Genomic DNA, 12,235 nt, shown 5'->3' on the forward strand with positions numbered 1-12,235 from the left:
CTCCGGAAAAAGCGCCCTTTTCCGGAGGCTCTTATTCCTACTTCAAAGGAATAAGAGCCTCCGGAAAAGGGCGCTTTTTCCGGAGGATCGGGGCCAGTGTAGACGCTCTTTTCCGGCTTTTTTAAAAGCCGGAAAAAAGCGGCGGACATTTTTATTTAAATGCCGCGGGGGATATTTAAATCCCCCGCGCATTTCCCTACTACGACTCATGAAATTTACGTGCCCCTTCCGGAAAAGGGGCCAGTGTAGACGAGCCCTATGAGTCTATGAGAACTGCTACTTAGCCAGTCAGTCCCCAGCCTGTAACAATTCTTGGGATTTTTCTGTCCCAAGTGCAGGATTCTACACTTGTCCTTGTTGAACCTCATCAGATTTCTTTTGGCCCAATCCTCTAATCTGTCTAGGTCACTCTGGACCCCTATCCCTGCCCTCTAGCGTATCTACCTCTCCCCTAGCTTAGTGTCATCCACGAACTTGCTAAGGGTGCAATCCATCCCCTCATCCAGGTCATTAATAAAGATATTGAAAAAAACCGGTCCTAGAACTGAACCTTGGGGCACTCCACTAGAAACCGACCGCCATCCTGACATCGAGCCATTGATCACTACCAGCTGGGCCCGGCCTTCTAGCCATCTTTCTATCCATCTTACAGTCCATTTATCCAATCCATACTTGCTTAATTTGCTGGCAAGAATATTGTGGGAGACCATATCAAAAGTTTTGCTAAAGTCAAGGTATATCACATCCACTGACTTTCCCATATCCACAGAGCCCATTACCTCATCATAGAAGCTAATCAGATTGGTCAGGCATGACTTACCCTTCGTGAATCCATGTTGACTATTTCTGATCACTTTTCCCTCTTCCAAGTGCTTCAAAATGGATTCCTTGAGGCTCCCCTCCATGATTTTTCTGGGGACTGAGGTAAGGCTGACTGGTTTGTAGTTCCCTAGATTGTCCTTCCCTTTTCTAAAGATGGGCGATACATTTGCCTTTTCCCAATCATCCAGGATCTCTCCCAATCTCCACGAGTTTTCAAAGATAATGGCCAAAGACTCCGCAATGACATTTGCCAACTCCCTCAGTACCCTCGGATCCATTAAATTAAGTATTGCCTATATGCCTCATGGTTAATTGTATGTTATACCTCATGTTGTTTGTTGACCAAAGATACCAAATTATTAAGTCTGATTTAGCCGTTTTCTTTTCTCGTTTTCAAGTCAATTATTAATTTTTTTAGGCCCTAAACTTTTTTGTGGGCCCTAGGCACTGTGCCTGTTGTGGCTAATGGATAATCCGGTCCTGAGTGAAGCCCTGCATGGAATCAGAACTGCCTAATAACCTGTCACAAGGCGGCCAATAGAAATTCTCTGTTAAAGGTCTATAGAACAATAGCTGAGTTATGTCCCCAATGCCTCTGTGAACTGCTAAGGCAGTGTTTCCCAATTTTATTTGGCCACAGAACCCTTTTACACTCGAGAGAATTTTGCGGAACCCCTAATAAGTCTTTTATATGGAGCTGAAACAGTAGCCCACAAATAAGCAAGGATAATAATAAACAAATGCTAAACAAGGTCATGAGATCAACATTTAGTTTAATTGCACGTAGATTAATCATCATAGTCAATTTATATTTGTCATAGGTACATTTTTAAATACATGAAATGACGCAACTATGCTGAAGTAAAGTATTCGCGAGAGCACAGCCTGCGCACGCCCATACAAGCAACTGGTTTGACAGCTGAAGCTTCGTCCTTCTCCAACACGGCGCTAGTGTATTCGTATTCAGTCACCCACGTGAGCCACGCTCCCTGAGAGCGAGTGCGGGGGTTTATGGTGGGAGATCGCAGGCGATTGCACCGACTGACTGTGCGCGCAGCGCTGAGTAGTGACATCATCGTCCCCACTCTCTGGCTAAGCTGGCATTACACAGGGGCACTTATCGTGGCAAACACAAATGAAAAGTGTTTTTAATAAAATCTATAAATGCTTACATATTAATTTTTTTTTTAAATGATAAAATATTATTGTAATGGAATTTTCTCACAGAACCCTTATTTTCACTGGTTCCGTGGAACACCATTTGGGAAACACTGCGCCAGGGTGACAACAATGAAGCCATATAGACATGCTGAGAGAGACGATTATGGTGCTTCACATATTTACACGGGAAGGTGTGATCCATAAAGACCCTTATTTGAAATTCTGGCTGTAACGCCAAATAAGAGCCATGTGTCTGCTACCGTGAAGACTATGGTTGAATTTAAAATCACTCCCTTACATTTGCAGAAAAGGGTTACCACAACTAAGACAAGAGTTTGCACTTCCATAGCACTTTCCATCATAGTATTTGAAAGCATTTTACATGCATTAGCTAATTAAGCCATACACAATTCCTGTGGTGTAAATTAGGGTTATATATGAGTGACTTTACACACCACTGAAAGGATGTCCCTTCTGTGATGGGATATAGCAGCTGGTTAATGCTGCAGGTGAGAAGGTGTGTGATATTACATTTGAAAGTGCACGTGAATGTTTAGCTAGGCAAAATATAATCCCCTGAGCTGGAATTATCCCAGCACCTTGGGCTTAAACCTATATTTTTACAAAAAGATGTTGGGTTTTGGTTTCAGTCTAAATATGTCCAGAAGCGCCTCCTATTGATGCCTTCAGTATTGGTTTGGTCCTGCCAGATCACAGTGCTACCTAGTAAACCACAGAGAGAGCATGGTGGGATTTTGGTGGTCTCTCATTCAATTATCGACTTGACCTGAACATACATTCATATGAACTCTACAAGGATCGCATGCTACAGGTGGCAGGAATCCATCTAGCTCTTTTTTGAACCCTGTTAAAGTCCCAGTCTTCACCACATCCTCTGGCAAGGAGTTCCACAGGTTGACTGTGCGCTGAGTGAAGAAAAACTTCCTTTTGTTTGTTTTAAACCTGCTGCTTATTAATTTCATTTGGTGACCCCTAGTTCTTATATTGTGGGAATAAGTAAATAATTTTTCCATATTCACTTTTTCCATACCAGTCATGATTTTATAGACCTCTATCATATCCCCCTAGTCTCCTCTTTTCCAAGCTGAAGACTATATAACTCTCTCTCTATTTTTATATGTACCTTATATGTATACTTTCTATATATATTTATATGTTATGTATATATTTTATAAATATAAAAGATAACATTAGAACCAGTAACATTAATAGGCAGCAGATTGACAACAAACAAAAGGAAATATTCTTCACACAACAGGGGTGCATCTAGACTGGCAAGATTTTGCGCAAAAACTTGCCAGCTGTCTTACACTGGCCGTTTGAATTTGTGCAAGAGCACTGACTTTGTAATGTACAAAATCAGTGCTTCTTGCGCAAATACTTTCACGCTCCCGCTCGGGAAAAAGCCCTCTTGCGCAAGAATACTTGCTCAAGAGGGCCAGTGTAGACAGGGAAGAATTGTTTTGAGCAAAAAAGCCCCGATCTCTAAAATGGCGATCGGGGCTTTCTTGTGCAAAAGAGCGTCTAGACTGGCCACGGATGCTTTTGCGCAAAAGCACTTTTGCGGAAATACTTTTAACGGAAAAACTTTTCCGTTAAAAGTATTTCCGCAAAATCGTGCCAGTCTAGACGTAGCCCCCATGTCCAGCCCCTTTGCCAGAGGGTGTTGTGAAGACTAAGGCTACAGAGTTAAAAAAATAACCAGACAAGTTCCAGGCTGGGCAGGGATGGTTTCCCTGACCTGTTTGCCAGAAACTGTGAATGGGTGATAGGGGATGGATCATGTGATGATTCCCTGTTCTATTCATTCCCTCGGAAGCACCTGGAATAGGTCACTGTTGGAAGACAGGATACTGAGCTAGTTGGCCCTTTGGGCAGGTCTTATGTAGTGCTATGGTTTTTGCTCCAGCGTTTACACAACCAACGACTTACAATAAAATTTTTAGATCCAATATAGGTTGTACCTCCCTTAACCTGGAACAAATAGAAAAACTTAATGTTGTTAAATCTCCGGGACCGGCTGGCATTCATCCAAGGGTTCTAAAAGAACTTAAATGGGAAATTGCTGAGCTATTATCTGTGGTTTGTAACCTATCCTTTAAATCGGCTTCTGTACCTAATGACTGGAAGGTAGCCAACGTGACACCAATATTTAAAAAGGGCTCTAGAGGCGATCCTGGCAATTACAGACCGGTAAGTCTAACTTCAGTACCGGGCAAATTAGTCGAAACAATAGTAAAGAATAAAATTGTGAAGCATGTAGAAGAACATAATTTGTTGGACAAAAGTCAACATGGCTTCTGTAAAGGGAAATCCTGTCTTACTAATCTATTAGAGTTCTTTGAAGGGGTTAACAAACATGCGGACAAGGGGGATCCAGTAGATATAGTATACTTGGATTTCCAGAAAGCCTTTGACAAGGTCCCTCACCAAAGGCTCTTGTGTAAATTACATGGCCATGGGATAAGAGGGAAGGTCCTTTCTTGGATTGAGAACTGGCTAAAAGACAGGAAACAAAGGGTAGGAATAAATGGTAAATTTTCAGATTGGAGAGGGGTAACTAGTGGTGTACCCCAAGGGTCAGTCCTGGGACCAATCCTTTTCAACTTATTCAACTTATTCCTGGCCCACAGATCCCAGGAACAGAGGGGTCTGGCGGTGGGACAGAAGCTCCATAAGAGGCACTGGCGACTGTGCGGGGAACCCCAGTGTGTGTGAATGGGACAGGGGGCAGGGGAGGGAGGAGCAGGCAGGCAATACAGCAGGGAGTTCTGGCCCTACCGGCATCCAGGGAGATCTAGCCCCGGCCTCAGAGCCAGGCGGCTGCAGAGCTCTGCCCCAGCTGCGGAGCTCCAGCCATGGCACTCCGGCTCTGGCAGCAGGGGGGCGGGTGGCATCTAGAGACCCCGGAGGGCTGGGGCAGCAGCGGGGACAGGCTGGAGCCCTAACCTGGTGGCAGCCTGGGTCATGAGAGAAGGGACCTCCCCTGGTGCAGCAAATCCCTTCATTTGGGATCAGTCAGGTCCCAGAGGTGCTGGACCAGCGAGGTCCAACCTGTAGTAATAAGGGACTTGTATAGGTGCTCTATTCCAAGGCTTCAAGGCATTTTACAGAGATGAATCAAGCGAGCTTCACAGATGACACAGGAGACATGTCAGTACCATTTTCTCCATTTTATAGCTGATTGTCTCAAGGCCTTATGGTTAAAAGTGGCCAAGCTGGAGAAAGAACCCAAGAATCTTGTCTCCCAATACCCGACTATCACCATTGCAGGACACTATCTAAGCTTATGTAAGCTGGGACTGAACTGCTGCTTGCCATCAGCCAGCTAAAAGGAGGGGTGGGTGTGCCCACTACAAGGCTGTGTCTACACTGGCATGAATTTCCGGAACTGCTTAAAACGGAATACTATTCCGTTTTCAGTTTTTCCGAAAAAGGAGCGTCTACATTGGCAGGCTGCTTTTCCGGAAAAGCCCTTTTTCCGGAAAAGCGTCTGTGGCCAATGTAGATGCGCTTTTCCAGAAAAGAGCCCCGATCGCCATTTTTGTGATCAGGGCTTTTTTCCGGAAAAGACTACTGGGCTGTCTACACTGGCCCTTTTCCGGAACAGTGTTCCGGAATAAGGACTTATGCCCGAGCGGGAGCAGAATAGTTTTCCGGAATAGCGGCTGATTTTGTACAGTAGAGCATCGTTGCTTTTCTGGAAATTCAAGGGCCAGTGTAGACAGCTCGCAGCTTATTCCGGAAAAGCGGCTGATTTTCTGGAATAAGTGGCCCAGTGTAGACACAGCCCAATTGTTTAGTTCTGCAAGGTAATTAACTGTTAACTGTTGATACGTAAATACAGCTCAGGAGAGAATCCGAGGTGTGGCTATGGAAATCCCATTCAGCCAGGGCTGATGGAGGGTCAGTGTTGGAATGGAATGTGGAGAATTGTAAATAATTTGGGACTGCTGTGGGGGTCACTAAGCATGCTACCCCTAAATGTGGGAACTGTAAAACATGCCACCAGTGCTTGCAGGAGAGACACCACCGTCACGGTAAGACGTCTCGGAGGAACAAGCCTCCCCCCTTCCGGACTTGTGTGAATTAAGCTGGGAGGAAGGATTAAAGGACTTGAGTCAGCCTGTTTCACACCTGCCAGGTGTGAGCTGTGAGACTAGCCCAACCTGCCCCTTTCCCCCTGGCTATGTCTAGACTGGCATGATTTTCTGCAAATGCTTTTAATGGAAAAGTTTTCCGTTAAAAGCATTTTTGGAAAAGAGCGTCTAGATTTGCATGGATGCTTTTCTGCAAAAACACTTTTTGTGGAAAAGCGTCCGTGCTAATCTAGATGTGGTTTTGCGCAAGAAAGCCCCGATTGCCATTTTTGTGATCAGGGCTTTTTTTGTACAAAACAATACTGTGTTGTCTACACTGGCCCTCTTGTGCAAAAGCATTTGCGCAAGAGGGCTTTTGCCCGAATGGGAGCAGCACAGCATTTCTGCAAGAAGCACTGATTTCAGACAGTAGGAAGTCAGTGTTCTTGCGGAAATTCAGGCAGCCAGTGTAGACAGCTGGCAAGTTTTTCCACAAAAGCAGCTTCTTTTGCGGAAAAACTTGCCAGTCTAGACACAGCCCCTTTGTTTTAAGGACAGACCTAAAGCAGATTCCCTGAGGAGTCTTTTCTTTTGCTAGTCCAGTGGAAGCTGGATTCCTTGGCCAGTCCAGCTGGTAGCTAAAGAGTTGAAATCATGGAGAGCTGAAATCACTAGTTTGGCTGAGAGCCAGACCTATTGCAGCCAGTGAAGTGGTGGCAACCAGCGGCGTGGCGCGGCGTGGCACGGCGTGGCGTGGCGGCAGGCAAGGAGCAGCGACTGATGGCATGGCGTGGAGCAGCAGCAGGCGTGGAGTGGCAGCAGGCGCCCAGCGGAGCATCCAGTGGCGTGGGACGAGACAGCTGGTGGAGTGTGGCCGAGTTTCGTATAAGGTGCCCTCTATCTATCCCTCCACCCCCATTTCTACCCAGGTTGGGAGGTGAAACCCTGCGGGTGAACTTTGGGACTCTGGGTGGCACGGACCAGGGACAGAGACTTTGTCGGACTCTTTGGACGTCGGGTGAGTCTTGGCTGGGGGGCGGGAACTTGGCTCATGTTTGGGTTATGAACTCTGTTTGTGGTGTTTTCCCCAAGTTAATGCCGTATGAATTCTCTCTCTGTTTCATTAAATGTTTCTTTCCTATTCTCAGACTCAGTGCTTGCGAGTGGGGAAGCATTGCCTCTCAGAGGCGCCCAGGGGTGTGTGAATTTCCCAGATTACTGGGTGGGGGCTTGAGCCGGTTCTACGTGAGATGGACCCCAAGATATTGAACCCAGCCCTAGTTACTGCCAGGCCTACCCGGTAGAAGGGTTACACTTGCAAAGTTTTACTTTCTCCCCCTCTGAATTGGTTATTCATGTTTTCACAAATCTGTGCCTTTCGTGCCATCCTCTCAAAGAACTGCAGCGAATTCATTGAATTCTGTTCCCTCTAATCTGCCCTGGATTGTACTGCAAAAAGTCTATGGACATGAAAATAACCATGTCCATTTTTTCTTCCTTCCAGATGAGCTTTTAATATTTTCCTTTTTTCTCTTGGACAAAACATAAATCAAAAGTAGAACTAGGAAAGAAAAAAGAAAAATATTCAAACATACGTGGAAAATTCAAGACCAGTCCTGCTTAGTTCCACCTCTTGAGGCTGGCTAATTTAGATAAGAGTTTAGCATAATGCACGCAAAATGATTGGCAGGGTGGCTCCCTTCACCTCAATTATAGTGGGTTTCTCATCTTCACACAGAAATCTGCCTCATGTGAACCACAGTAGCCCCATGAATTAGGGACTAAACAACCTTGGACCTCCTTGTTATTTTTGAGATTCCGCGCCTCTGTCGTTTATCTGCCAATTCAGTCCTAAGTGGGGCCCATTTCTGCTGGCAGAATGGAAGAGAATGGAAGAAAATAGAGAAGTAGGCTTATTGACCAATGTTTCAGTGTTGATAGAGCGAGTCCGGGGCCTGAGCCAAAGCTCGGTGAACTCAGTGGAAAGTCTCCCATTCATTTCAGTGAGCTTTGGATCAAACTCTTAGCTAGGATTCATGTATCTTGCCTACAAAGCCTGGGCAGGCCCTGGAATAGGTTAGTACAGCAGGGCTAGTAGCATGGGGTCAGTGGGCTTTGGTGTCATGGACACCACTACACACGTCTTAGGGGAAATTCTTCGTATGTTGCCTCCTTCCTGCAGTGACTTGCGCCTTCCCTGCTTGCCTGTGTCCCAGGTAAGGCTTTGGCGCAATGGCATTGTGAGCATTTGGAGTGAAATCCTCCAAATTGTGGATGCATTGGAGAGGGTCCCATGGAGGGCAACCAAAATGATTAGGGGGCTGGAGCGCATGACCTATGAGGAGAGGCTGAGGGACTTGGGTCTGTTTAGTCTGCAGAAACGAAGAGTGAGGGGGGATTTGATAGCAGCCTTCAACTTCCTGAAGGGAGGTTCCAAAGAGGATGGAGAGAGGCTGTTCTCAGTAGTGACGGATGGCAGAACAAGGAGCAATGGGCTCAAGTTGTGGTGGGAGAGGTCCAGGTTGGATATTAGGAAAAAGTATTTCACTAGGAGAGTGGTGAAGCACTGGAATGGGTTACCTAGGGAAGTAGTGGAGTCTCCATCCCTAGAGGTGTTTAAGTCTTGGCTTGACAAAGCCCTGGCCGGGTTGATTTAGTTGGGATTGGTCCTGCCTAGAGCAGGGGGCTGGACTTGATGACCTTCTGAGGTCTCTTCCAGTTCTATGATTCTATCCTGGCCCCACTGAAGTCCACAGGGGTTTTGACATTGACTTCCATGGATTTCACTTTGCATTTCCTTTTTAACAGAACTGGGAGAGTATGTGATTTTTCAGTTCAGGAGTAGATCTGAAAATTTGAAAAAATCAAATGTGATTCAGGCTGAATCAAAAGGAAATCTGCTTGACTTCACGTGTTCCAGAGCGGGGATTAAAACCTGATGTGCTGCAACCAAGGGGAGTATCTTAACCATTGAGCTAAGGGTTACCAGGAGGAGGCAGAGCGGGGCGGGGGCACAGCAGAACCACCTCCTCTGGCCAGTTTGTGAATATCTAATTCGCAACTAGCTGCAGGTTGAGTGAAACTGCGTTTGTGTGGAATAACCCATCCCCCAAACAATCACAGCCAGGTCTGCTCCTGAAGACATGAAACCAGATTCTGCTCTCAGTGACACTCGTGTAAACCTGGAGAAACCCATCACCCTGGCTGGTGCTACTCTAGTTTGACAGCAGGGTGCAGAATCCAGCCCGTAACAGCCACGGCACCCATTGGAAGCAGATCTTTGCTGCTTCCAATGTCTTAGCACCGCAGGGGCTTCACTGCATAATGTACCTGAGCCACTGGCTCACATGGACACAGCCTGTGGGCAGATGCCAGGCTTTCCAGTGCACTGTCAGCAGCTCCCAGTTGTAAATGTGCTGATTCTCTTCGTATTTCAGCCTGTTACATCACCCTCCCTCACCCAGGGGAAGAAAAAAAGTGATGAGCTACTGTGGGGCCAGGGCTTTGTTGGTCATGGATAGCAACGTGACTGTTATTTTAGCAGAAGCCACCATTTAGATCAGGGCTGCACTGTGCTAAGCCTTGTATGCACACACAGTCAGAGACCGTTTCTGCCCCAAAGGGATTGCAATAGAAACAAAGGGAGGATGATTCCTCCATCTTGCAGATGGCGGGGGTCAGACACAGAGATGAAGGGGTGTTGCCCAGTGTCACTTAGCGGGAGTAAGGAACTGAGGCAGGTCTCCAGAGTTCCAGCTCGGTGCCGTAACCACAAGCTCATCCATCCTCTGCCTCTCTATTGTGCAGCAGGGAAAATGAAAGCCCCTAATGTACCCGGAAATGCATCAGCCTACTCACTAGGCCCCACACTGGGCCCTCCTTGAACGCCATTGCAGAAAACCTGGCTGAATTTCAATGTGCAGCAACATCACACAGCTGTTTAGGACAGGAAGTGAAGTATCCTGTGTCCAATTGCACAAGTAAAGAATTAGGATGTCGCATTGTGCAGCTCTCCTGACTTTAGCATGACTCTCACAATATATCGTGTTTTCCTTAATGCCCCAGCTCTTGGAACCATGTGATTATATTAGACAGTCCATAGCCGTGGCTGTGGAGAAAAGCTTGACAGTGTGAACTGAAGGCATCCCAGAGACTCAACACCAAAAGGCAATTTAAAATAACCCACCTTTGATTTTTTTTTTCAATCCCACGGGCTGTGTCTAGACCAGCAAGTTTTCTGCAAAAGCAGGTGCTTTTGTGGAAAAACTTGCCAGTTGTCTACACTGGCCGCTTGAATTTCCGCAAGAACACTGACTTCCTACTGTCTGAAATCAGTGCTTCTTGTGGAAATACTATGCTGCTCCCGTTCGGGCAAAAGTCCCTTTTGCGCAAAAGGGCCAGTGTAGACAGCTCAGATTTGTTTTGTGCAAAAAAGCCCCGATCGCGAAAATGGCGATCGGGGCTTTTTTGCGCAAAAGTGCGTCTAGATTGGCACAGACGCTTTTCCGCAAAAAGTGCTTTTTCAGAAAAGCGTCCGTGCCAATCTAGATGCTCTTTTCCACAAATGCTTTTAACGGAAAACTTTTCCATTAAAGGCATTTGCGGAAAATCATGCCAGTCTAGACGTAGCCCTGGTGTTTAAGGCCCTCTCGTGAGTGTCTCTCAGAGTGTGTGAACCTTTGGGCCTGTAGTAGAGAATGTAATTGGCCAAGCTGAAATGCAGCCAGGACCCCTTCCCTTACAAAAAGTTCTGGGGAAACTTTATTGGCCAAAATTGTCAGGGACTTCATTCAACCCCGGGGTCATTGGTTCAATACAGAGTTAGATAGAATACAGCCTGGACCTCGCTGACCCGGCACCCCTGGAACCCGACTGGTCCCGAACGAAGGGATTTGCTGGACCAGGGGAGGTCCTTCTCTTCTGACCTGGGCTGCAACCAGGTTTGAGTTCCAGCCTGTCCCTGCTGCTGCCCCAGCCTCCAAGTGTCATGGCTGGAGCTCCACAGCCACCTGGCTCCACAGCACGGGCCTGAGCTCCACAACCAAGGCAGAGCTCCGCAGCCTCCTGGCTCTGCAGCTGGGGCCAGAGCTCCCTGGCCATCACTGGAGCTGGAGCTCCCCATCCACTGCTGGGGCCACAACTCCCACCTGGCCCCCCTCCCACACACACTGGGTTGCCAGTGCCTCCTACAGTGCTTCTGCCTCACCGTCAGACCATGGTCAGTGCCGGATCACAGATGCTGCCAGACCAGGCAGTCCCAGTTAAGGGAGGTACAGCCTGTACCATCACCTGCGGAATTGCCCCTGCCACTTCCTACACAGTGAAAGCACAGAGACAATAAAAACAAATTGGATTAAATTTGCTGTTTTTCAGATCTTGTCATTAGACCTCTTGGGCCTGAATTCCAGTGGTGCTAAGCATCACTAATTCCATATGAGGTCAGTAACAAGGTGCTTACACTTTTGAAAACCAGACCCTCAGTGCTTACGATTCGGCGTTCCCAGGAGAGCCCAAGTTATTTGCCCAAGATCACGTAAGTTGGTGGAAGAACTGAGAAAAGAACCCACGAGTCCTGACACCTGCTTCTACATGACCCATGCAATTCCCATGGCTTAGTGCACTCCTGGAAGAGGCTCAAGAGCAGCTTTTTAAAGGTGTTTTGGTGCCTCTCTCTCACTGATTTGGCAGTTAGGTGCCTACGTACCTTTAGAAATCTGGGTCTCAGATACATGATGATGAGAGTGCAGTTTAAGAACCTATCTAGACTGGAATTTAACCACAAGACACCTCTCACCTGGATTTGGGCGGTGGTTTAAATAGCACACAAGTAGCAGCCCGCCCACCCAAACGGCTCCTTCAATCTGTTATGATTGGAAGTATAAAATTAATGGAGTGGGATTTCTCAGAGCTGTTTTATGTCCAGGTGCAATATGCATTTATACGCATCTCTAAATACATAGTCACTTACCTGGCAGAGGTAGGTAATTTCTCTCCATGGCTCTGTTTCCCCCACCCCCACTCCCACCCGCCCCCGGCCAACATACACACATGCTCTGTTTCAGAATGACTCTGATCTTTTGAGGAAATATTTACTTTTGTTCGCAGCATAACTTCAGGTCTGAGCCTTTCCGGCCAATCAGACACATGTGCTC

Source organism: Pelodiscus sinensis, chromosome 25, assembly GCF_049634645.1.
Source record: "Pelodiscus sinensis isolate JC-2024 chromosome 25, ASM4963464v1, whole genome shotgun sequence".
In the NCBI taxonomy this organism is placed as follows: Eukaryota; Metazoa; Chordata; order Testudines; family Trionychidae; genus Pelodiscus; species Pelodiscus sinensis.